This window comes from Hemitrygon akajei, chromosome 2 (assembly GCF_048418815.1).
Source record: "Hemitrygon akajei chromosome 2, sHemAka1.3, whole genome shotgun sequence".
NCBI classification, from domain to species: Eukaryota; Metazoa; Chordata; class Chondrichthyes; order Myliobatiformes; family Dasyatidae; genus Hemitrygon; species Hemitrygon akajei.
Window position 1 is genome coordinate 120,210,709 of NC_133125.1, and position 23,465 is coordinate 120,234,173.

At 40.2% G+C, this 23,465-nt stretch overlaps 1 long non-coding RNA gene across 1 annotated transcript; it reads right to left on the reverse strand.

The window, feature by feature from the left end:
- Window positions 1-18,281: 18,281 nt before the first annotated feature.
- LOC140715343 (uncharacterized) lies at window positions 18,282-19,430 on the reverse strand. Its single transcript, XR_012096110.1, has 2 exons — window positions 18,795-19,430; window positions 18,282-18,418 (listed from the first exon to the last, which is right to left on the reverse strand). It is a non-coding gene; the product is annotated as an uncharacterized lncRNA (long non-coding RNA).
- Window positions 19,431-23,465: the final 4,035 nt, after the last annotated feature.

Genomic DNA, 23,465 nt, shown 5'->3' on the forward strand with positions numbered 1-23,465 from the left:
TCCATTCCTTTCCTATCAATATAGAGTCTTTTTTCTTCTTCCCCACCCCCAGATATGCTTGTTTATATTTTTTGTCATCACTTTATATCCAAGATTCATCAGAATGGTCTAGTATAGTCTACATTACATCTATCAGTCATTTATGATTTGTTGTAGTAAACAGACAACAGTATAATGCATCTTCAACCATGCTTAATTTATTGCTATGAATAGAAGCAAAAGAGTTCTCAACACCCAAGGTGCCCTGTCCTAGATTTGTCAGTCTTGTTCCTCTCTTTAAAATTCCTTAAATTCCAGATACCTTCATTATTGAATAGATGAATAACCGTATGAGGAATACATTCTGTTCTCCATTATATGTGATTCTATCATCTGAAAGTTATTTATCTTAATGGCTTTATTTATATTTTTTCACTCTCTATCATCCATAAACTCTAGATGATCAAAGTATCATGGCATGAATGCACTTGTTATCAAGCCATCATTTTATATTTGTCTACATTCTTTACTTAACTCAATTGACTCCTTTCTTTTCAACATACCAGATCCTTTTTTGTGTCTGTCAGCTTCATCCTGTTGTAACGAACGAGAGGAAACCAAAATCAGGACACAGGCATGCAGATTGAGTTAGAATACAGACGTGGGCGTGAGCGTTGTACGGCAAACAGGAGTGAGTGCAGGAAAGCAGGAGGCAGGCAGAACTTATCTTGACACGAAATGTAGAAAGGGAATCGGCAGACAAAACTTTTCTTAGCATGGAGAGATGGAGTTACACAGGTAAACCTTGGTAATGGAGTAAACTTGGAATCCTTATCTTGACTCGGAGAGACAGAGTTTCACAAGTAACCCTCGGAACTGAAGTTGAACTTAGAAAACTTATCGTGACTCGGAGAGATGGAGTTACACAGGTGAACCTCGGAACTGGAGTAAACTTGGAATCCTTATCTTGACTCGGAGAGACAGAGTTTCACAGGTAAACCTTGGAACTGAAGTTGAACTTAGAAAACTTATCATGACTCGGAGAGACTGAGTTGCACAGGGAAATATCGATACTGAAGCAAAACTTAGAACACACAAACCTAATGTTAATTATTACACTGGCAAAACCAATGATCTGGCAACTAGTGGATGCAAAGCCAGGGTTCATATACTGCAGGTCTTGATGAAAACCAGGTGTGTCGCCAGCAAAGAAAATTAGGAGAAAATGGGGAATTAGCGGTTGGAACTGTGACAATAAACCGCCCCCCCCCCCCCAAACGGGAGTCTCCAGGCGAACCACCAGCCTTGTCCGGATTGTTTCGATGGAAATCTCGGATGAGGAAAGGGTCCAAAATGAAGGAGTGGGAATCCAGGTACGTTCCTCAGGACCGTATACATCCCAGTTGACCAGGTAATGGAGACCCCTGCCTCGGCGGCGCACATCCAGTAGTTGCCGGTGTACGCTGGGTAGTTGTCAATGATCTGGGCAGGTTCAGCAGGAGGGAACAAAGGGCTGACAGGCACAGGTTTCAGTTGGGAGACGTGGAACGTGGGATAAATGTGCTTGGATCTGAGCAGTTTGAGTCTCACCACTGAGGGGCTGATGATGCTCTCAATTTCAAATGGTCTGAGATAACGAGGGGTGAGTTTCATGGATTCATTCATGAGGTGGATGTCTTTTGTAGAGAGCCAAACTCTCTGACCAGGCCAATAGTTGGGTGCAGAAATTCGATGGCAATCAGCAATCCTCGGTTACGGTCAGCTGAGCGCAGCAGGGCCACGCATGCATCCTATCAGACCTTGCAGCACCAGTGGAGATGGGCCTGAACTGAAGGCACAGCAATGTCGTCTTCCTGGGCAGGAAACAGAGGGGGTGAGTAACTGAGGGAGCATTCGAAGGGAGATGTTCCAGTACCGGTGCTGATCAGGGAGTTGTGGGCGTACTCCATCCAAGTGAGATGGGTGCTCGAGGATGACAGGTTGTTGGTGGAGTACTGCTTCCAAATCCTAGTTTACTCGTTCCGTTGGACCGTTAGTCTGTGGATGGAAACTGGAAGACAGACTTACAGAGGCTCCAAGGGCTTGACAGACGGATCTCCAGACTTGAGAGATGAATTGGGGACCCCGGTCAGAAACGTTGTCAGAGGGAATTCCATGAAGGCGGGGGATAGACGGCGGGAAAAGAAAGTGCAGGGACGGAGCTTTTGGTCTGGGACGGAGCATTGGGAGAGGACTGTTCCCACTTGTCGACCTCCACAATGAATTGGCGAGAGGGGTCTGGTTGGACCAGGATAGCAGCGGAAGTGAAACGCCTCTTCAGTACCGAGAAGGTGGAGTCCGCTTCGGGGTCCCAGTGAAAAGGGGTCACAGAAGAGGTGAGTTGAGTAAGAGGCACTGCCACCCGGCTATAATCCCTGATGAAGCGACGGTAGAAGTTTGCAAACCCCAGAAACCGCTGGAGTTGTTTGAGCATCGTGGGTTTTGGCGACACCGCCACCGGCCAGATCTTTTTGGGATCCACCCTCACTTGTCCACTTTCAATGACGTACCCCAGGAAATTGACAGAATGGGCATGGAACTCTCACTTCTCTGCCTTAACGAATAGTTTGTTCTCCAAAAGCCTCTGAAGAACCTGACGAACATGGTGGGTGTGTTCCTGAAGACTGTGGGAGAAGATTAAGATGTCATCCAAATAAACAAAAACAAAACAGTTAATTAAGTCCCTAAGGATGTCATTTACCAGGGCTTGGAAGACGGCAGGGGCATTGGTGAAACCGAATGGCATGACCAGATATTCAAAATGACCAGGGGGGGTGGTTTGTTAAAAGCTGTTCTCCATTCATCTCCCTCCCTTATCCTAACCAAGTGATAGGCACTTTGCAGGTCCAACTTAGAGAAAATTGTGGCTCTGTGAAGGGGCTTGAAAACTGAGTTGATAAAGGGCAGGGGATACATATTCTTAATGGTGATGTTGTTCAGGCCATGGTAGTCAATGCAGGGACGCAGTGAGCCGTCTTTCTTCCCCAGAAAGAAGAAACCTGCCCCTAGAGGGGAAGATGAGTGTCGGATAATGCCAACCGCAAGAGAGTCATTTAGGTAATCCTCCATTGCTTCCCTTTCCGGTCGGGACAGGTTATACGGCCGACTGGTGGGTAAAGGGGCTCCAGGGAGAAGGTCAATTGCACAATTGTAAGGGTGGTGTGGAGGCGGGGAAAGAGCTCGTTGTTTGCTAAACACTTCTCCCAGATCGTGATACTCTATTGGAACGTTGGATAAGTCAGGGGGTTCAGAGGCAGACGAGGTTGTGGTGACCTCCATTGGGGAAAGGGATGATTGTAGACAAGTGGAATGGCAGAACGAACTCCAGCTGACTATCTTCCCGGTGGACCAGTCAATGTGGGGGTTATGACGGCTTAACCAGGGGTACCCAAGAACTATAGGAGCTTGAGGAGAGAAAGTTAAATTGAATTGTACCTGTTCCCGATGGTTTCCGGAGAGAAGGAGAGGCAGGGGTACTGTGCAGTGTGTGACTCAAGCCAGTAGTCTACCGTCCAGTGCCCGGGCTTCCCGGAAGGTACTCAACGGCTCACGAGGAATTCCGGCTTGGAAAGCTAGGCTTTCATCCAAAAGGTTTCCCTCTGCGCCGGAGTCCACTAGTTCTAACAGAGGCACAGAGGTTGTGATGCAAAGTGGCTTGTAGCTGCATCCGGGTTTGGGAAGGGGCTACGGAAGGGAATGTTGTCTGGCTCACCAGAATCCCCCTTTCTACTGGTGAGCCTTCTCTTTTGGCCAAAGGGGACAGGTAGCACGGAAGTGGCCGGACTGGCTGCAATATAGACACTCACCCACTCTCAATCTCCTGAGTCGTTCTGTGGAGGAAATGCGGTTCCATGCCATCTGCATGGGTTCCTCTCCCGGGGTGGTGGAAATGGCCGGGCTGGGAGCTACTCTAGGAGCAGGAGGAGGAGAGAGGCTTGTTCTGGCGGGAGGCGGTAATGAATGCCATGGAGTGGCCAAAGGTGGTGGATGACCAGATCTCTCCCTATGGCCTTCTCGGAGACGATTGTCCAACCTGGTGGCTAGGGAGATCAAGGAATCTAGGCTGTCTGTGTCATCTCTTACCTCCAACTCGTCTCTCACCACGTCGCTGAGACCATTCCGAAATACCCCTTGGAATGCCATGTCGTTTAACCCCGAGTCGGCCCCAATGTCTGGAACTCCACGGAATATTAGGCAACACTGCATGAGCCCTGACGGAGAGCGAGTAGACACTTAGTGGCGTCTTTACCACGGACAGAGTGGTCAAAGATCTTTCTCATCTCCGTGATAAAGGTGGCGAAAGAAGAGCAGATATCCAGTTGGTTATCCCAAGCAGCTGTGGCCTAAGCTAATACACTTCCCTGCAACAACCCCATGATATAAGCTATCTTTGACTTATCTGTGGAGTATGTGGGTGACTGCTGTTCGAGCACCAAGGAGCGCTGAAGAAGGAAGGCCCAGAACTTCCCCAAATCCTCAGCATAGCGCTCCGGTTCAGGTACGTGACGCTGCCTTGGCAGTGGTGTTGCTGACACGTATGGAGTTGTCGCTACAGGCTGTCTTGGCTGGTTAGACAGGGTTCCACGAGTGAGTTGAGTAAAATCAGTGGATACCCAGTCCACCTGGTCACCGATCTGCATGACATGAGAAGACAGGGAACAGAGGTTCTCCATGACCTCCCGCAGGAGTTGGTCATGCTGTCCCAGTAGGGAACCCTGACTGGTGAGGTCTTGTTGAAGGGTCTGCTGGGTCCATGGTGGCCAGATCGTCCTGTTGGAATGAACAAGATGAACTTAAACACAGGACACAGCCACGGAGATTGAGTTAGGATACAGACGCGGGTGTGAGCACTGTACGGCAAACAGGAAAGCAGGAGGTAGGCACAACTTATCTTGACATGAAGCGTAGAAAGGGAAGTGGCAGACAAAACTTTTCTTAGCTCGGAGAGACAGAGTTTCACAGGTAAACCTCAGAACTGGAGTTGAACTTAGAAAACTTATCTTGACTCAGAGAGACTGAGTTGGACAGATAAATCTCGGTACTGAAGCAAAACTTAGAGCACACAATCCTAAGCGGCTGGAAAACGTTAATTACCACACTGGAAAAACCAACGATCTGGCAACTAGTGGGTGCAAAGGCGGGTTCATATTCTGCAGGTCTTGATGAAACCCAGGTGTGCCACCATCAAAGGAAATTAGGAGAAAATGGAGGATTAACAGTTGGAACTGTAGCACAATCAAAGGGAATTAGGAGAAAGTGTGGAATTAATGGTCAAGACTGTGACACATCACTGCCTTTATCTGTTAGATCTCTCCTATATCTAACACAATACAACTACATATGCTGACTACCATTCTTTGCATCATTTCCCTTCCATGCTGGTGGAAAAGTTTACACCTCCTTTGATCATTGCTCTCTTAAACTTGCCTCAAAAGCCATCTGGGATTTTGTTCTTCACTGACTTTAATCCATCCTTTCAAGACAATTTTCTGTTGTTATTCTGAACACTTTTTCAATTTCCTCTTCCATTCTTTAATTTAAACAAACCTTATAGAAGCAGCACGATGCAAAAATGTACATTATAAATATATGAAGTCCAGTTTATTTAACAGAGAGCCCAATTTTAGTGAGCACTAGTCCAAGCTTACCAACATGAATTAAACCGATCTAATCTCTCTTAATGGAAGTTAATTCTACCTCTAATAGTTGGTGCCAGAAGCAGGCAATGGCAAGCCAATGTTATCAAAAAGTTTGCCAAGAGCAATAATGGTTATGGAAAGACCATGATTGCACAAGTCATACAACATGGCACAATTGAACAAATAGTTGGTGAAAGTCATGTTCAATGACAGTGTGGAAAAGAGCAAGTTTGAAAATGTTTGAATTTCCTATTTTGATAAGGGTGTCACTGACAAGCTATTGATCTCAGGAGCAAGTTGGGCTGGAGGACAAATGAGAAGACACCTGAATGCTGGAAGCTGCTATGACATATAAGCAAGATAAAGTAAGGACAGCATTTTTTTCAACCCAATAGTACATTACTGAACCACAGAGACTTCTGAAGCAAACCAACTGTTTCATGGTCACAAATAATGATATTAGCTATTTATTTGAAAACATTAAGGAACACATATGAATAAACAGCTAAATATTCAACATACTTTTTTAACTGGCACTTTCTCATATAAACATTAACTAAGTATTCCAAAAAGAATAATTTCTTATGTCAGAGAGAAATAGTGGGAATTAATACACAGAACCTTACATTTTATAAAGAATACAACACAACTTTTTTCCAGGTAATCACATCTTAACCATGTCAGTCAGGTTTTATTTCAGTTGTGATTAATTATAATTTATTATGCTCCAGCAAAATTTGATTTCAAGGCTACTGATAACAGCAACTCAGACAATACAAGGGTTCACAAGAAATGCCATTGATAGAAAAGAAAATAGGCTATCATCAAAGTGCCAGCTAGTTGAAAAGCTGCCACAGTGTTTAATTATTGTTCATACCTGCACTATCAGATAAGGCCAAAAGACCATAAGACGTAGGAACAGAATTAGGCCATTTGGCCCATTGAGTCTTCTCCGCCAATCATGGCTGATTTTGACATGTATTTTCTTTTTCCTGTTAACATCAGGACCTGATTAATATTATGAACATGGAAGTGTATAGTTGATCCACAGAGTAGAAAGCATGTTTTTCCCATTTGGTTGTAGTCTCTATCTGTAAACTCCCATCTCCTTCTCTCTACCATGGCTCCACATGCCCAACATCTCTCCCTTATCTAGCTCCATTTATCTTGCAGCTCCTGTCTCATATTTCCCTCTTACTTCTTTATCCTGGCTACCTTCCCTCTACATTTGCAAACCTGATGTAGGGTCTCAAATGAAACATTGACCATACCTTTGACTGCATAGCTGCTCCTTGAACTATAGAAATACTCCAGTAGTTTACTTTCACCCACCAATTCCAGCATCTGTAATTTCCAGTGTCAACACTTGACCTGATAAAGATTATGAACAAGGAAGTGGACCCAGGGAAGAAGAGCTAATCCATAGAGTGAAAAGAATGTTCATTCCATTTGTTTCCAGCCACTGTTTGTAAGCTCCCACCACCCCCTCTCTAAGGTGGCTTCATGTGCCCATCATCTCTCTCTTATCTAGTACACTTAATGAAAGAGTGTGCTGTTCTAAGGTCTGGGGAATAAAATTTCAGAGAATATACACTGGGCCCAACATATGGATGCACTCATGATGAAGGCACACCACTGACCCGGTATCATTAGCAGTTAGAGGTGATTTGGTATGTCATTAAATATTTTCACAAATTACTGCAAGTGTACCTTGGAGAGCATCTTTTAAAAAAAAAATTATTTTGTTTTAAATTGAGAAACAATGTAGAAAGGCCCTTCCAGCCCTTTGAGCTGCACCCCCTATTTAACCCTAGGTTATTCACAAGGCATTTTACAATGGTCAATTAATCTCCCAATTGGTACATCTTTGAAATGTGGGAGGAAACTGGAGCACCTGGAGGAAATCCATTCAGTGATGGAGAGAACAAATTTATAGACAGTGGCAGGAATTGAACCTGGGTCAGTTGTACTGTAAAGTGCTGTGTTAGCCACTACCTGACTGTGCCACCTCAAATGGACTGGTTGCATCAACAACATGAGAAAATCTGCAGATGCTGGAAGTCCGAGGCCAGTAGACACAAAACAGAGGAACTCAGCAAGCCATCTGTGGAAATGAATAAACAGTTGATGTTTCAGGCCAAGACCCTTCAGACTCCTGATAAAGGGCCTTGGCCCGAAATGTCGACTGTTTACTCAATACTATAGATGCTGCCTGGCCATCTGAGTCCTCCAGCATTTTGTGTGAGTTGCTTTGGTTGCATTACCATCTCGTATGGAGGCACCATTTCACAGGATCTTAAGAGACTTCAGATGGTTAAAGATTCAGCCAGCTTTAAAAAAGGCACAGGCCTCCCCGCCATTGAGGACATCTTCCGAAGCTGGTGCTTCAGTAAGGTGGTATCGACCATGAAGGACCCTCACCAGTGTAATTTGTTATGCCTGCACTGTAGTTCTGCCACAAAGCAACATTGCATGATTTATGCCACTGCTGATAAACTTCATCCAGACTCTGATATATCTTGTAGAGAGAAAAATGGTTGTAGTTGCTGGTGGTCTATCATTTCCACACCAGGACATCCTGTAGGATAGTGAAATAGGCCCAGCTCTATTCAGCCTTTCTCCATTCCATCATAATCCCAGAAGTAAGCGTATCTGCGGAAGACTGCAGAAAGTTTAGTTCTTTTTTTCAATCTTTTTATTAGTATTAAAAATATTATGAACAAAATACAGTTAATATATTAATAAAGGGATTACAAACATACAAATTCCCATTACACATGAAGGAATACATAAGCAATGAATACAGTATAAATAAGTTTTCCCAAAACATGAACCATATAGTATATATATGAACAAGGTAAATCTAGATATTTCATAATATATAATATATAAAAAAAGAAAAAGAAAAAAAAATATATGCAAAATTACTAACCTACTAATCTAATATCTAAGGGAAAAAAAAGAAAACAAAAAAAAGAGAAAAAACTAAAGAAAAAGAGAAAAAAAAGGGCTGTTTATAGTATCTCATAAGAATACATAAACATCAATGTCGTCAACTCCGATCCTCTCAACATACATACAATTAAAGCTGAAAAAACCAATAAGCTTGGCACAGGGCCATATTACATCATATGAAAATATTGAATAAATGGTCTCCATATCTTTTCAAATTTAATAGAAGTATCAAATACAGCACTTCTAATTTTTTCTAAATTTAGACATATCATAGTTTGAGAAAGCCAATGAAATACCGTGGGAGAATTAATTTCCTTCCAATTCAACAAAATAGATCTTCTAGCCATCAAAGTGAGAAAAGCAATCATTCGACAGGCGGAAGGAGATAAGTGGAGTGAGTCCATCATCGGTAAACCAAAAATTGCGGTAATAGGATGGGGTTGTAAATCGATGTTCAGTACCGCAGAGATAATATCAAAAATATCTTTCCAATATTTTTTCAAAAGCAGACATGACCAAAACATATGAGTTAAAGACGCGATTTCTAATTGACATCTGTCACAAATAGGGTTTATATAAGAATAAAAATGAGCTAATTTATCCTTGGACATATGTACAACCTTAAATTGTATTAATGAATGTTTGGCACATATAGAAGATGTATTAACTAATTGAAGAATTTTATCCCAATTCTCAATAGGAATAATAAGATTGAGCTCTCTTTCCCAATCATTTTTGGTCTTATCAAAGGGCACTGAACGTATCTTCATAATTATATTATAAAGTTTTGATATAAGCCCTTTTTGAAAAGGGTTTAATTCAAACAAACTCTCCAAAATATCTGAAGACACAAAATTTGGAAACGTAGGAAGTACCGTACTTAAAAAATGCCTAACCTGTAAGTATCTAAAAAAATGAAATCTAGGCAAATTATATTTATTAGATAATTGCTCAAAAGACATAAAACAATTGTCCAAAAATAAGTCGGAAAATCTTAATAAACCCTTCGTTTTCCAAACCGAAAAAGCTTGATCTATAATTGAGGGATGAAAAAAACAATTAGCTACAATAGGACTATTTAAAACGAATTGAGTCAACCCGAAAAATTTCCGAAATTGAAACCATATACGTAAGGTATATTTAACTATCGGGTTGTCAATTCGTTTCAGCAATTTAGAAAGAGCAAAAGGGAGAGATGTCCCTAAAATAGAACCCAGAGCATAACCTGATACCGATTTAGTTTCCAAACTCACCCAATGAGGGCCAAAAGGACCATCCCATTCTTTCAACCAACATAACAAATATCTAATATTAACTGCCCAATAATAAAATCTGAAATTGGGTAAATAAGGGTAGAAAATTAAACCCAAATAATTCTTTATGGTTTTTTGTGATTTTAATCCCTAAGTAAGTAAAAGAATCATTAACTAATTTAAAAGGTAAAATATCATAGCTTGGGACCTGTCTATTCAAAGGAAACAATTCACTCTTATTAAGATTTAACTTATACCCAGAAAACTCACTAAATTGAGCCAACAATGATAAGACTGCTGGAATAGATTTCTCAGGGTTAGAGATGAATAATAATAAATCATCTGCATACAAAGATACCTTATGAATATCTGTTCCACGATTAATACCCAAAATATCCTGTGATTCTCTGATGGCAATTGCCAAAGGTTCTAAAGCGATTTTAAATAGTAATGGACTAAGAGGACAACCTTGTCTAGTGCCCCGAAATAAACGAAAACATGGAGATCTTTGATTATTAGTAAACACCGAGGCTACTGGAGTTTGATAAATCAGTTTAATCCAAGAAATAAAGGTCGGACTGAAATTAAACTTCTCCAGTACATAAAATAAGTAAGGCCATTCAACTCTATCAAATGCTTTCTCCGCATCTAATGAAATAACACATTCTGAAGTGTTATGTGAAGGAGTATAAACAATATTCAGTAATCTCCTAACATTGAAAAAAGAATAGTGATTTTTAATAAAACCGGTTTGGTCTTCCGAAATAATTTGGGGAAGCCAGTAACTTGGAAAAGATCTTAGAATCCACATTCAATAAAGATATTGGTCTATAAGATGCGCAGTCAGTAGGGTCTTTATCTTTCTTCAGTATTAAGGAAATGGAAGCTCTATAAAAAGATTGTGGCAAATTCCCCAATCTAATTGCTTCTTCAAAAACCTTGCATAGCCAAGGAGAGAGAGTAGCAGAAAAACATTTTAAAAATTCTACTGTATACCCATCTGGACCTGGTGCTTTCCCTGAATTCATTGAGGAAATAACCCCTTTAATTTCCGCATCCGTGAACGAAGTATCTAATACTGAAAGATCATCGGATGATAATTTTGGAAAATTCAATTTCCCAAGAAAATCACACATGGTATTATGATCCTGAGGGAATTCAGATTGATACAGGGAGGTATAAAAGTCTTGAAAAGACTTATTTATCTCATCATGGTTAACTGTCAAATCCCCATTCTGCTGACGAACCTTAGTGATTTGACGTTTAACCCAACATTCTTCAGCTGACTAGCTAACAGTTTTCCCGATTTATCACTATGTATATAAAAATCAGATCTGGTTTTCATTAATTGATTTTCAATCGGAGATGTAAGTAATGAACTATGTTCCATTTGGAGTTCAACCCTCTGTTTGTAAAGCTCCCTACTAGGAGTAGTCGAATATTTCTTGTCAATCTCCTTAATTTTATCAACCAATAAAAGAGTTTCCTTCTTAATGCATTTTCTCAGACCAACAGAGTAAGAAATAATCTGTCCACGTATATACGCTTTAAAGGTGTCCCAAAGTATTCCGCAAGAAATATCTTCTGTGGAATTAGTTGAAAAGAAGAAATCGATCTGCTCCTTCATAAATTTAATAAAGTCCGGCTCTTGCAATAAGGTAGAGTCAAATCGCCATTGTCTAGCACTTAAAGCTGTATCCGTAAAATTAATAGAAAGTTTTAATGGAGCATGGTCAGAAATAGCTATAATATCATAATTACAACCAATTACCGATGGAATAAAACAAGAGTCAATAAAAAAATAATCAATTCTCGAATAGGAGTGATAAACATGTGAGAAAAAGGAAAACTCCTTATCATTAGGATGACGAAATCTCCAGATATCAAAAACTCCATTATCAGTCAAAAAGGAGTTAATACAAGTGGCCGACTTATTGGGTAAAGTCTGAATAGATGTAGATTTGTCCATCAAAGGATTTAGACAACAATTAAACCCATTATTAACTTATATTCATTTAAATTAGGTAAAGAAGTAAATAAGGACTTAAAAAAGTCAGGACAATCCACATTTGGAGCATAAACATTAACCATAGCAACCTTTTTATTACAAAGTAAACCCGTAATTAACAAAAATCTACCATTCGGATCCAAAAGGATATCATGTTGAACAAATGCAATAGAGGAGTCAATAAAAATTGAAACTCCCTTAACTTTGGCCTTCGAATTCGAATGGTACTGTTGACCCCGCCAAGACCTAAAAAAGCGATATTTATCCTCCTTCCTCACATGAGTTTCTTGTACAAAAATGATATGAGCATTAAGTCTTTGGAATACTTTAAAAATCTTCTTTTGTTTAATCGGATGGTTTAAACCATTAGTATTCCAAGACACAAAGTTAATGGTTTGAGCCATGGTTCTAAAGCCATCCCTTTGGTATAGAAAGGGTTAACCATATTATAAACTCATGCACCCGGAAGAGGAACAAAAATAAAGAGCGGACCCGGAAGTGACGACATCGTAGACATATTTGTAGTTCAAGAACAGCCCGAGTGAAAAAACTAAAACAAATTGATAAAAGAAAAATAAAAAAGGAAAACAGACCAACCCCCACCCCCACATGAAAAAGAAAAAAAGCCAAAATATGGCTAAAAAAAGGAAAAAATGAGACTAAATCTACCCCCATATCAGCGGCAGACCACTCCATGTTTAAAGGATATATGAAAAAAAAACACCCCAACTTTAAGAATTATGATCGCAATACTAAAATCTGCGCTTCTTAATATGCTTAGTTGTAAAAAAAAGAGTATAATCACTAAAAGTTTATAAATCGGGTTATAACCCAAACAAATCAAGAAGTACTTAAACTATGATAAGCGATCCATTATAGGAAGAAGACGAAAAAAGAAACAATAACGCCATCTTAAACAAAACCAAGAATATTTTGCAAAAAACTACCATCTTGATAATAAAAAAAAAATCCCTTCGAAAGGTTAAAAATATACCTTCAAGGGAACAAAAATAGTAGTCAAAAATATGGTATAGTGGTTAAAGTGTATGAGACAGAGCGATTAATATAACGAAAGCACACTTTAACTTAAATATGAAGTATAGGATAACCCTACACCAATAGCCAGAGACTAACCCTGGTTTAAGGAATCGAAAACCATCTTTCACGATCAGAATCACTCATTTATTAGAGAGTAGTGTCTATAGCAGTAGGGAAGTTCTCCTCCAAATACTTTTTCGCTTCAAAAGTCGAAAGGAAAACCTGACGAGGAGCGTTCGGCGGTGAGATCCTGAGCTTCGCCGGGTATAAGAGCGCGGGTTTTAGATTTTTCTCATAACATTCAGACATCAGAGGTTTAAAAAGAAGCCTTTTCTTCATAATTTCAGAACTAAAATCTTCCACCAAACGGAAATAGTAATTTTGAAATTTAATCATCCCAGCCCTCCGAGCCTCACGAATGAGTTGTTCTTTGTCGTGTACGTAGTGAAACCGGACAATTACCACCGGAGGTTTGGCTGAAGCACTCGATGAACGACTCCAAATTCTATGTGCTTGGTCAAGTACCGGGGGGTTCTCTGGAAAGACCGACGGAAACACATCTTTTAAAAATTGAGCAAAATATTTCGAAGGATCGCCTTTTTCTATGCCATCTGGGAGACCAAGTATGCGTAGGTTCTGTCTTCTGGACCGATTCTCCAAATCGACACTCTTGGCTTTAAGTGTTTCCACCAGTTTAATGGTCGAAATTAAATCCTGTTGTAATTTTTCAATTGTCAAATCTCGTTTCCGAGCTTCTTCTTGCAGAGACGCGATAAGAACTTGCTGTTGGTTAATTACTGAATCCGTCTTAACCATATAATCTTGAAAAGCCTTTATTTCTTGTTTAAAAACTTGATGTTGTTCATCAAATTTTCTATCCAAAACCTCCATAAACAGTTCATAAGTTAACTCAGTGCGTTGCAGTTGAGCTTGCTTCTTTCCATTACCGTTCGGGTTACGCCCCGGTTCTCGTCCTTTGGATCTAAGAGCCATTTCTGATTGCATATCTTCAAGAATTCACAATAAAATCTTAACGATAAGCCCGAGAAAGTAGCAAGAATCTTTTGGTGTAGTTAACAATAAGTTGAATAAGGGTGATCAAAGGTTAAAAAAAGTAAAGGTTATGGAGCGGATCTGAAACAGTACTCACTCCATGAGCGTCTCCCGCTGACCTCCAGCAATTTCTAGTTTAGTTCTGTTCATGATTCATCAGTAAATGATGTGGTCCATGGATGCATGCAGCAAGATCAGGACCTTGTTCTAACAGGGCCAGTAGGTAGACTGGAATATTCATGCCATAATATTACTTGGCAATGACTGTCTTTACAAAGAACAAAACTAAAAATTTACTATTAGTATTCAGTGGTATTACCATCACTGAATCACCAGGAATTGACATCCATGGTGTCACTATTTACCAGATTTCATCTAAACCAGTCACATAATTTCTGTCCTTACAAAAGCAGGTGAAAGGCTGGGTATCCTGCAGACAGTGAGTAAACACTTATCACCCTGAAGTCTTTCCATCATCTTTGAGGTACAATTTCGGAGTGAGATGTAAAATTCTCCAGTTACCTGAATGAATGCATCTCCGATGATACTCAAGGAACTTACATCCCATCCACACTCTAACATTCATTTGCTTTACCACTGCTGCACAATACTTGTATAGTGAACCATTCATTAAGTGTAATGAAAATATTCACCTGAATTACTCTTACAACACCTTCCAAAGCTACAGCCTCAGGCACCACAGAGGATCCTAGCAGCAGGTGAATGGAAACACTATCGTCTGTGAATGCCTTTCTGAGATCCATATTATCTTGACTTTGACATGTATCTCAATTTCTTCATGGTCACAGCATCTCAATTCTGGAACTCACTTCTGTAGCTCAGTGGGTACACTTTCACTCGGAGACTGCAGTGTTGTAGATTCATAGAGACATTAAACATTATGCATAAAAACAGGCCTTTTGGCCCATTTAGTCCATGCCGTAATATTAATTTGCCCAGTTCCATTGACTTGCACCCAGACCATAACTTCCATGCCCCTCCCATCCATGTACCAACCTGAATTTCTCTTAAATGTTGAAAAGTGTTTCAAGAAGGTGATTCATCACCACCTTCCCAAGGAAAATTAAAAATGGGAAATAATTGCTTTTGGAAATAATTTGCAAGACGTGTAGCTTGAGTGGTTGATGGTTGATTTGAGTTGGTCTACAATCTTGGCAATTTACTTGAAAATGTTTTGTTACCATATGAGGAGATATTCATCAGTGTGCTGTTAATTATGGTCTCTCCACTGATTGCTTGGTCTTTATGTAGAGTACTTAACTGTCAGCTGATTGTTGCCACTCTGGAAGCTCAATTGTGATGTAGATGCACGAAGAACATCACACTGAAAATCAGCACAAGAATTTCTCCCCACATCACAATTGAGTTTCCGAAATGGCATTTGGAAGGCACACCACAATCAGCAGCACACTTTTGATATATCCTCATCTAATAATGAAACATTTGTAAATCAATTGCCAAGATCGGAGGGTAACTCTGCTGAATCATAAATGCTTGAGTTATCTCCAAAATCTACAGTACATTGCAAGAAAACAGAGTTTAGAAGTATATTTTAGTTCTGTCAGAATAAAAGTTGTTTTGTTTGTGAAATGACATAAACATAAACATTAGATGCATCAACACTTCTTGGATTTCTGAGCAATGCTAATTTGATGTATAAAATACAAAGTTTTCCTACCCTCTGAATCAATACTAATTGTCTAATTGTTGTCTAATTTCAAAGTTACACTTTTATCATGCAAATTTTCTGTTTTCCTAGTGAATAAATGGAAAATTACCTGTGATAGAGGGTAGAAATATTGTGGCAGTTAACTAAAACAGCTGAAGTGAAAATATTAAAACAAAAATTAGAGGACATCTCAGTAAGAATATCATGCCCCTATGCAATGAGTTTAACTTTCATTTTTGCCCATGTCTCTACAAGAAATGAAACAAACCAGCACTGCAATTGTCTGACAGTTAATTTAATTAACAACCATCTCAGTTTCTCGATGAAATGTGAATTCACTGCATACAGAACTATAAAAATAGAATAAACATATTGTTAGAAACATGGGTTATGAACAAATAAAAAATGGATGGAGTTGCTGAGCACTTTAGTGCAGGGGTGTTTATTAGGTGCATTAAAAATGAAACTTAAAATTAGGGAAAATAGTGAAAAGAAAAATGTCAATATTTACAAAAAGATATCCACAAGAAAACACCATAATATCTCCATTCTTATTTTAGTCTAGTGTGAGTTCCTGGCAGCCCCTTTCTCTCCCTCATTCTGAGGGCAATCAGCTCTCTTCTTTATTAGGCACTAGGATATAGCATCATTAATTACCACAAAGTTAACAAGACTACACATGAATTGGAATATGATGCATCCCACAATGTAGTTACAATCATATTTAAAAAAAAGAATATCTACTTTAAATACAATATACAAACAACATAGACATATTTACACATCCCCATCACTAAAGAAATGGAATATTCCACTGAGTTTGGCAGGAAAGGCAGCATAAAGCCAACCCGAGCTCATCAGCTTAGTTTTGGACCCAGCAGATCTCATGTGACTGCTGGGAAATGCCAGTGTGAAACAGCAGAACACTTAACACTATCACACACTTACTGTTAAATACAGATAAAGAATTTAATTAAACTAAACTCTGTTGTTTGACTCTGAATGTACATAGCAATGTGGAAGGAAAACAATGGGTTAATTCTGAGACTATACCTGGGAAGACATTGAAGTGCATTCACTCACTGCAACAACAGCGGAAATGTTGTGTGTGGGAGATTGCACGTGTGTAAGGAGTGTGTTCACTGAGTGCTCTCTATCACACATATTAAATTTATATACTTAAGATTATTTCTTTGTACTTATTAATTATAATATATTATTTGATATATGTTTTGATAGAAAGCAGTAAAGCTGAGTTCCAGTTCACAATAATCAATTGAGTGGAATAAAAAGTTATGACAAAGCACTTGTAATTGCATGTTGGGACTTAAATTAATTTCCCAGCTTCATGCATGCTATTTAATACTCTAAAGTGTATTGTAAACAAATCTTCAACTCCCTCTGAAAAGCTATAATGCTTATCTAACTGTGGAACTTGTTTTTAATTCAATTTACTTATTTCAAAAATTGCTGTATGTTTTTTAATTTATCACTCCAATTACGGAAATAGACAGAGTATCACATTTCTTGCAAAGCAGGCTATCAAATGTGATCACAAACGTGAGAAGGTCTGCAGATGCTGAGCATCCAGAGGAGCACACACAAAATGCTGGAGGATCTCAGCAGGTCAGGCAGCAACCATGTGTTGGGCTTGAAATTCTGCCCTGTGTTCGTTTAGGAAGAGAGACAACTTACACCGGAATATTACAAAACGTGGCTTTATTGCAGAATTCGTAACTGGCACAGCGAATCCACGGAGTCGCTGGAGAAGGCGTTCTGTTTTCCCCTTATAATCTGCTCTTATTTATACCCCTTTTCCCCCCAGCACACCCCCCGCTACATATTAGGTAATATCGGGCACTTGTGTCCATCTTATTGGCCCGCAGCCATATGCTCACGAGTTACCTGTTTCTTTTGTTTACTGAATCGCGTGACACTAATAGTATCGGTGTAGCGGGGTCCCCAGTTTCGCTCCCCCCTCCCTCGCATCCCGGCCTCCTAACATTATGTGTGTTACGTGAGCCACTCCTGACCTGTAATGGCAGTCTCGAATTAACCCCAACACTCCCTCCCTTGGCCTCCCAGAGGCCACATCCCCACATCCCTTACAATCTTTTCCGCGGCTGCCGGGATCAGGCAGAGAGGTGAGCGTCCCCCGGCACTCTTTGGCGTGTCCTCCCTATTTGCTTATCCTGATTTGTCCGACCTAGGGTCACAAAATATGGGTAGGGGTTCCCTAAACATCCGCAATTTTTACAAGTAGCATGCAACATTTCAGAAAACTTAATCAATAACAAATTCACAATCCCCCCCTTGCCATGGTCCATTTCAGTCCGTGTCCTCACATAGCGCGTCCGCTTTCCGGGAGGGCCGTGTCCTCCCCTTCCACCGGGAACAAGGGTGCCTGGTACGCCGGTGGAGGTCCATTCTTTCCAGTCAAGGCTCGATCTATAGTCCGGATGACTAGGGTCCTAATACAGGGTATGCAACAACAACCACACGTGATAAAGATAGCAATTTAAATAGACAGTCCTAGAGCCGACTGTCCCAGAAACGCTCCCCACTTGCCAGAGATCTTATTTAGCCAGTAGAAAATGATGCCAGTTATTGTCCCCCTCCCTTCTTACCTTTTAATGCCCTGTTGGAGACCTCGGCGACAGGGTATGGACCATGCCACCGTTTTCCGTTCCAGGTGAGCTTCCCTGGGCCTCGGAGGAACACTTCCACTCCTACCTTGATGGTGTCCGACCCCTGCGGCTGCTCACTGTTAGATTATTGAACTCGCAGTTATCAATTTTACCATATTTCTAAAAACTCTCATATACTCTGTTACTCAACACACAAATGTCTGAGTTTTCGGTAACTCGAAATTGAAGTGCTCCATGGCTCCCTAGTACACAGAGAGGATCAAATGTGGGACGGTCGCCTTTCAAAACCTGACCTTCGCGTGGGAGATTTCTCCTCTTAACAACCAGTCTAAGGTAGGCACCGTCATTATCCCTGTGTACTACGGTGTCCGCAACACTTTTCTCCTCACTCCTGAGACTTTTATGCCCATCGTGGGCGGCGGGTACCCTCACTCAGAAGACTTTTCCACGGGCGGAGAATTTTCCTAAAAACAGATAAGAGTTAGTACTTACCAGTCACGATTCTGCACCGGGAATGATCTCTCCCAGGGTAATTTGGGGTTGGTGAGGATCCGTCAGCAGACAAGATCTAACTCAGTGATTTAACTACCTAGTGGAAGTCTTCGATATAACAGGCACTTCCTGACCTTAGTCGAGCTTGCGGCCGCAAGTTGTCTGCCGTCGGACCCGCCAGCCTGTGTTGTCTCTCCCTCCCCACGTCGGGGTCACCAAATGTTGGGCTTGAAATTCTGCCCTGTGTTCGTTTAGGAAGAGAGACAACTTACACCGGAATATTACAAAACGTGGCTTTATTGCAGAATTCGTAACTGGCACAGCGAATCCACGGAGTCGCTGGAGAAGGCGTTCTGTTTTCCCCTTACAATCTGCTCTTATTTATACCCCTTTTCCCCCCAGCACACCCCCCGCTACATATTAGGTAATATCGGGCACTTGTGTCCATCTTATTGGCCCGCAGCCATATGCTCACGAGTTACCTGTTTCTTTTGTTTACTGAATCGCGTGACACTAATAGTATCGGTGTAGCGGGGTCCCCAGTTTCGCTCCCCCCTCCCTCGCATCCCGGCCTCCTAACATTATGTGTGTTACGTGAGCCACTCCTGACCTGTAATGGCAGTCTCGAATTAACCCCAACACATGGAAAGTATAAACAGTTGAAGGAGAATTGAAATGGGTGGCCATCGGTTCAGACATAAAAAGTGGGACTTCACGGTGGCCTCCCATTTCAATTCTACCTTTCATTCGCATTCTGGCGTGTCAGTCCATGGCCTCCTCTACTGCCACAATGAGGCCATGAGGCCACGCTCAAGTTGGAGGAGCAACGACTTATATTCCGTCTGGGTAGCCCCAGTCTGCGGGTATGAACATCGATTTCTTGAACTTCTGGTAATTTCTGCCCCCCCCCCCCCACGCTTTATCATTTCCCATTCCTGTTTTCTCTCAAATCTTCTCTTCCTACCTACCCATCACCTCCCTTTGGCGTTCCTCTCTCTTCCCTTTCTTCCATGGTCTTCTGTCCTCCTTTATCAGATTCCCCTTTTCCAACCATTTATCTCTCACCAATCAACTTCCCAGCTCTTTACTTCACCCCCTCTTCCTCTCCTGGTTTCACCTATCACCTGCCACCTTGTACTTCTTCCTCCCCTCCCCCCACCTTCTTACTCTGACGTCACCTCTTCCCTTCCAGTCCTGAAGAAGGGTCTCAGCATGAAATGTTGACTGTTTATCCATTTCTATAGATGCTGCCTGACCTGCTGAGTTCCGCCAACATTTTGTATGTGTTGCTATCAAAAGTGATCATGTTAATGTTTTAAACAGAAAATTATATCATTTCTTGTGTATGTTTCTTGCAGATTCCTTTTAAAATGTGCAATAAATCTATTAAATAAAATATAATAGTTCCTAATTTTCACACTGAGTGATGGACTTTAAAGTGTGATTTATAATTTATGTTTCAGTCCCCAATGGTTTAAGTAAAAACCATACAATTGAAACAGCAAACACATAATATCAAGTAAACTCATGGATTTGGCAGTAAATTCAGAATTCAGAAAAGAGCATTCCATTTTTTTTCTATATTTAATTTAGGCAAGTGAAACAGTCAATTTCAGTACATCCAGGGAATGATCAATCAATCTCATATTTAGTTGATTTTCTTTGAGAAAAACAAAATCCCCATAATTCGTGAAAGAATCTTGTTCGTCTTTTGAAAGGTATCATTTGATCTTTCACACTGACTTTGATTTAATTCTTGAAACCACGGTTTCTGGAATTGGCTCAAATCCCAGCCAAAGTGATGTGATGCAGGTACTGGAAAGAACTTGAACACATGACCTTCTGGTTCAGAGATGAAAATGCTACCAATTTGGTCAATTAAATGTAGTACTTCTTGAAGTGTACCTGTGAACTGTTATTAACACACTGTGTGTTGAAATCGAATGTGATTGATAAAACAGTGAAGTATCAATTGTAGTGTTTATTATACTTATTGTTGAAAGGTTGAGTTTAAGGGGAAATGTTTTCTGGGTCCTGAAACATAATTGCTATCTGCTGTCACAGATGTACCACTTCCTCTTGAATGACAGCATTTTAGCTGACCACTCAATAACATTACAATTACAGCTCTTAACTAGAGTCCACCAAACGTAAGAGATAGGAATAGGAAGAATCCAATCAGGACCATAGCTAATGATGTATTGGCCTCAATGCCAGTTTAATACATATTCCTTGACTACATTACAGATGGAATCCTCTGAGAGGAAAAGGAAATCCTCCTTTTGTCTATTTGAAACTGATAACACTGGACAACAAAGATTTTGCTTCCTGAATACTTTTTGGAGTATGTTATGGATTTTAGGCTGCTGATCATGAAAATTATCATGAAATTTTCCAATCTCACATTTTTTGAAATCACCTATATTTGTTATTTCAATTGATAATTCAAGTCAGAATAACTATTGGCAAGATTAAGGAAGGCATTTTTGCCGGGCCATAAATCAAACAGGTTAATGACAGGCAATTCAAAGAACTTCTAATGGGACCAGAGAAAATCGCATGGAAGGCATTCGAGGATGCTGATGTAAATTTCTTGGCGACCAGAGAGCATCAAACTACGTGAAGCTGGTTAACAACATGCTTCATGTAGAAAAAACTATGAAGTGGAACATGTCACTAAAGATTCATTTTCTGCATTCCGATTTAGACTACTTCTGTGCCAATTATGACACTGTGGCGACAAGCATAGTGAAAGGTTTTTCCGGGATGTTGAGGTCATGGAGAAACAGTATTGGGGCAACTGGAATATAAAAATGTTGGTTGATTATTATTGGATGCTTAAGCAAGAAGCATCATACACTGAGTCCAAATGAAAATCATCAATAAAACATCTTTAGCTTAGTTGATCTACTGCTAAGTGTCAGCATCATCATGCAGTTAAAGGCATTATACTTAATAAAAGTTAATTTCTTATTTCTCCAAATTCCCACATGATACAAGTAGTCTGAAATTATATTTGTGTTCAGCTTCATGCAGTCTATCATAAACAAAGAAAACATTTCTGAGGAAGCAAAACTTTTGAAAAGAATTGTTGTCCAGCATAACTCCTTATTGGGACACTATTCCCTCCTAGTCCTCCATATCCCCACAAGGAGCATATTCAAACTCAAAAGCACATTCAGGTTTACTGTCAGAGGCATATATACCCAGGGTATAAATGCAGCAAAGTTAATACTTAGCAATAGCAGCACAGTATATTACAAGTATAAGTTAATGTGGAATTGAATTAATATAGATTGGATTAACTTAGATGGCAAAATAGGCAAATATAAAAATAGTGTCATTAGTACAAGTTGAGAGAAGACTGAGGTAGTGTGTGGGTTTTCAAGTCATTTAAAGAGCCTGTCGGCAGTGGGGAAGAAGCTGTCATTTAACCTTTCAGGTGTAGGTCTTCATGCTCCTGTAACTCATGCCCAATGGCAGCAATGAGAAAGAGGCATGGCCCGGTAGGGAGTTTGTTAATGACAGATGTCACCTTCCTGACACATTGACTATTGTAGATGTGTTGATGGTGGGAAGAACTATACTATGAGGGAATTGACTGAGTCTATAGACATTGGAGTTTTCATATCAGGCAGTGGAACAACCAGTCTGAATGATTTCCATCAGGCATCTAAAGAAGTTTGTCAGAGTTATCACCGACATTTTGTTGGTAACATGCAGACTGCCCCCAGCACAATCCTTGGACTGCATTGGTCTGACACAAATGATACATTTCACTGAATGTTTTGATGTTTAAATATACATGTGGCAAATAAATGTATTCTTTAAATCTTCACTGCATTGAGATAATGATTTGATCTTTCATTCCTTCTTTCAAAATGAAGCTATCATTAAAGAAGAAATAGTGAGGCATCTGGAAATAAATGGATCCATCAGGCAGATGCAAAATGGATTTAGCAAAGGCAGGTCCTGTTTGACAAACTTACTGGAGTCATTTGAGGAATCAGAATCAGAATCAGGTTTATTATCGGAAATTTGTTAACTTAGCAGCAGCAGTTCATTGGAATACATAATCTAGAAGAGAAAAATAAATAATAATAAATAATAATAAATGAACAAGTATATCAATTATAGTATTTGTATATTGAATAGATCTTTTAAAAAAGTGCGTGAAATAGAAATACTGTATATTAACAAAGTGAGGTATGTCCAAGGTTTCAATGTCTATTTAGGAATTGGATGGCAGAAGAAGCTGTTCCTGAATCACTGAGTGTATGCCTTCAAGCTTCTGTATCTCCGACCTGATGGTAACAGTGAAAAAGAAGGCATGTCCTGGGTTCAGGAGGTCATTAATAATAGATGCTGCCTTTCTGAGACAACACTCTCTGAAGATGTCATGGGTACTTTATAGGCTAGTACCCAAGAAGGAGCGAACTAGATTTACAACCTTCTGCAGCTTCTTTCGGTCCTGTGCAGTACCCCCCCACCATTCCAGACAGTGATGCAACCTGTCAGAATGCCAAGTCTCTTCAAACTCCTAATGAAGTATAGCCACTGTCATGCCTTCTTTATAACTACATCAATATGTTGGGATCAGGTTAGATTCTCAGAGACCTTGACACACAAAAACTTGAAATTGCTCACTCTCTCCACTTCTGATCCCTCTTT